Genomic DNA, 2,500 nt, shown 5'->3' on the forward strand with positions numbered 1-2,500 from the left:
CGAGCCACACGTTGGGCGCTACGTGACAATTTTGAACTTTGCCAGTACACTTATACTCTAGATTCTCGAAAAAGAGAGTCCATTTAGTAAAATTCATTTAAATACATGGATACAAGCCCGGCTAGCTCAGTCGGTAAAGCACGAGACTCTTAATCTCGGGGTCGTTTGTTCGAGCTCCACGTTGGGCGCTAATCAACAATTTTGAACTTTGCCAATACACTAAAACTCTAGATTCTCGCAAAAGATTGTTCATTTACTGGAATTCATTTAAAGTGCATGGATACAAGCCCGGCTAGCTCAGTCGGTAGAGCACGAGACTCTTAATCTCGTGGCCGTGGGTTCGAGCCCCACGTTGGGCGCTAAGCAACAAGTTTGAACTTTGCCAATACACTAAAACTCTAGATTCTCGCAAAAGATTGTTCATTTACTGGAATTCATTTAAAGTGCATGGATACAAGCCCGGCTAGCTCAGTCGGTAGAGCACGAGACTCTTAATCTCGGGGTCGTGGGTTCGAGCTCCACGTTGGGCGCTAATCAACAATTTTGAACTTTGCCAATACACTAAAACTCTAGATTCTCGCAAAAGATTGTTCATTTAATGGAATTCATTTAAAATGCTCGAAAACAAGCCCGGCTAGCTCAGTCGCTAGAGCACGAGACTCTTAATCTCGGGGTTGTGGGTTCGAGCCCCACGTTGGGCGCTAATCAACAATTTTGGACTTTGCCAATACACTAAAACTCTAGATTCTCGCAAAAGATTGTTCATTTACTGGAATTCATTTAAAGTGAATGGATACAAGCCCGGCTAGCTCAGTCGGTAGAACACGAGACTCTTAATCTCGGGGTCGTGGGTTCGAGCCCCACGTTGGGCGCTAATCAACAATTTTGAACTTTGCCAATACACTAAAACTCTAGATTCTCGCAAAAGATTGTTCATTTACTGGAATTCATTTAAAGTGCACGGATACAAGCCCGGCTAGCTCAGTCGGTAGAGCACGAGACTCTTAATCTCGGGGTCGTGGGTTCGAGCTCCACGTTGGGCGCTAATCAACAATTTTGGACTTTGCCAATACACTAAAACTCTAGATTCTCGCAAAAGATTGTTCATTTACTGGAATTCATTTAAAGTGCATGGATACAAGCCCGGCTAGCTCAGTCGGTAGAGCACGAGACTCTTAATCTCGGGGTCGTGGGTTCGAGCTCCACGTTGGGCGCTAATCAACAATTTTGGACTTTGCCAATACACTAAAACTCTAGATTCTCGCAAAAGATTGTTCATTTACTGGAATTCATATAAAGTGCATGGATAAAAGCCCGGCTAGCTCAGTCGGTAGAGCACGAGACTCTTAATCTCGGGGTCGTGGGTTCGAGCCCCACGTTGGGCGCTAATCAACAATTTTGGACTTTGCCAATACACTAAAACTCTAGATTCTCGCAAAAGATTGTTCATTTACTGGAATTCATTTAAAGTGCATGGATTCAAGCCCGGCTAGCTCAGTCGGTAGAGCACGAGACTCTTAATCTCGGGGTCGTGGGTTCGAGCTCCACGTTGGGCGCTAATCAACAATTTTGAACTTTGCCAATACACTAAAACTCTAGATTCTCGCAAAAGATTGTTCATTTAATGGAATTCATTTAAAATGCTCGAAAACAAGCCCGGCTAGCTCAGTCGCTAGAGCACGAGACTCTTAATCTCGGGGTTGTGGGTTCGAGCCCCACGTTGGGCGCTAATCAACAATTTTGGACTTTGCCAATACACTAAAACTCTAGATTCTCGCAAAAGATTGTTCATTTACTGGAATTCATTTAAAGTGAATGGATACAAGCCCGGCTAGCTCAGTCGGTAGAGCACGAGACTCTTAATCTCGGGGTCGAGGGTTCGAGCCACACGTTGGGCGCTACGTGACAATTTTGAACTTTGCCAGTACACTTATACTCTAGATTCTCGAAAAAGAGAGTCCATTTAGTAAAATTCATTTAAATACATGGATACAAGCCCGGCTAGCTCAGTCGGTAAAGCACGAGACTCTTAATCTCGGGGTCGTTTGTTCGAGCTCCACGTTGGGCGCTAATCAACAATTTTGAACTTTGCCAATACACTAAAACTCTAGATTCTCGCAAAAGATTGTTCATTTACTGGAATTCATTTAAAGTGCATGGATACAAGCCCGGCTAGCTCAGTCGGTAGAGCACGAGACTCTTAATCTCGTGGCCGTGGGTTCGAGCCCCACGTTGGGCGCTAAGCAACAAGTTTGAACTTTGCCAATACACTAAAACTCTAGATTCTCGCAAAAGATTGTTCATTTACTGGAATTCATTTAAAGTGCATGGATACAAGCCCGGCTAGCTCAGTCGGTAGAGCACGAGACTCTTCATCTCGGGGTCGTGGGTTCGAGCCCCACGTTGGGCGCTAATCAACAATTTTGAACTTTGCCAATACACTAAAACTCTAGATTCTCGCAAAAGATTGTTCATTTACTGGAATTCATTTAAAGTGCAT

General features: G+C 44.2%; 15 non-coding genes across 15 annotated transcripts in view; all 15 read left to right on the forward strand.

Moving 5' to 3' along the window:
- Positions 1–18, forward strand: part of TRNAK-CUU (transfer RNA lysine (anticodon CUU)) — a 73-nt gene extending 55 nt beyond the window's left edge. The window contains exon 1 of the tRNA in view: positions 1–18. This exon is cut by the window's left edge and continues 55 nt beyond it. This is a non-coding gene — a tRNA (tRNA-Lys).
- Positions 19–115: 97 nt separating this feature from the next.
- On the forward strand, positions 116–188 carry TRNAK-CUU (transfer RNA lysine (anticodon CUU)). The gene has a single exon. It is a non-coding gene; the product is annotated as a tRNA-Lys (tRNA).
- Positions 189–286: 98 nt separating this feature from the next.
- On the forward strand, positions 287–359 carry TRNAK-CUU (transfer RNA lysine (anticodon CUU)). The gene has a single exon. It is a non-coding gene; the product is annotated as a tRNA-Lys (tRNA).
- A 98-nt stretch (positions 360–457) lies between these two features.
- On the forward strand, positions 458–530 carry TRNAK-CUU (transfer RNA lysine (anticodon CUU)). Its single transcript has one exon. It is a non-coding gene; the product is annotated as a tRNA-Lys (tRNA).
- Positions 531–628: 98 nt separating this feature from the next.
- TRNAK-CUU (transfer RNA lysine (anticodon CUU)) lies at positions 629–701 on the forward strand. Its single transcript has one exon. It is a non-coding gene; the product is annotated as a tRNA-Lys (tRNA).
- A 98-nt stretch (positions 702–799) lies between these two features.
- TRNAK-CUU (transfer RNA lysine (anticodon CUU)) lies at positions 800–872 on the forward strand. Its single transcript has one exon. It is a non-coding gene; the product is annotated as a tRNA-Lys (tRNA).
- A 98-nt stretch (positions 873–970) lies between these two features.
- TRNAK-CUU (transfer RNA lysine (anticodon CUU)) lies at positions 971–1,043 on the forward strand. The gene has a single exon. It is a non-coding gene; the product is annotated as a tRNA-Lys (tRNA).
- A 98-nt stretch (positions 1,044–1,141) lies between these two features.
- TRNAK-CUU (transfer RNA lysine (anticodon CUU)) lies at positions 1,142–1,214 on the forward strand. The gene has a single exon. It is a non-coding gene; the product is annotated as a tRNA-Lys (tRNA).
- Positions 1,215–1,312: 98 nt separating this feature from the next.
- On the forward strand, positions 1,313–1,385 carry TRNAK-CUU (transfer RNA lysine (anticodon CUU)). The gene has a single exon. It is a non-coding gene; the product is annotated as a tRNA-Lys (tRNA).
- A 98-nt stretch (positions 1,386–1,483) lies between these two features.
- Positions 1,484–1,556, forward strand: TRNAK-CUU (transfer RNA lysine (anticodon CUU)). The gene has a single exon. It is a non-coding gene; the product is annotated as a tRNA-Lys (tRNA).
- Positions 1,557–1,654: 98 nt separating this feature from the next.
- TRNAK-CUU (transfer RNA lysine (anticodon CUU)) lies at positions 1,655–1,727 on the forward strand. The gene has a single exon. It is a non-coding gene; the product is annotated as a tRNA-Lys (tRNA).
- Positions 1,728–1,825: 98 nt separating this feature from the next.
- Positions 1,826–1,898, forward strand: TRNAK-CUU (transfer RNA lysine (anticodon CUU)). The gene has a single exon. It is a non-coding gene; the product is annotated as a tRNA-Lys (tRNA).
- A 97-nt stretch (positions 1,899–1,995) lies between these two features.
- TRNAK-CUU (transfer RNA lysine (anticodon CUU)) lies at positions 1,996–2,068 on the forward strand. The gene has a single exon. It is a non-coding gene; the product is annotated as a tRNA-Lys (tRNA).
- A 98-nt stretch (positions 2,069–2,166) lies between these two features.
- Positions 2,167–2,239, forward strand: TRNAK-CUU (transfer RNA lysine (anticodon CUU)). The gene has a single exon. It is a non-coding gene; the product is annotated as a tRNA-Lys (tRNA).
- Positions 2,240–2,337: 98 nt separating this feature from the next.
- TRNAK-CUU (transfer RNA lysine (anticodon CUU)) lies at positions 2,338–2,410 on the forward strand. Its single transcript has one exon. It is a non-coding gene; the product is annotated as a tRNA-Lys (tRNA).
- The last annotated feature ends 90 nt before the right edge of the window (positions 2,411–2,500 follow it).

The sequence above is a fragment of the Phalangium opilio genome, unplaced genomic scaffold, assembly GCF_054372755.1.
Source record: "Phalangium opilio isolate 3A_F unplaced genomic scaffold, DU_Popi_V2 ptg000390l_1, whole genome shotgun sequence".
Classification (NCBI taxonomy): domain Eukaryota; kingdom Metazoa; phylum Arthropoda; class Arachnida; order Opiliones; family Phalangiidae; genus Phalangium; species Phalangium opilio.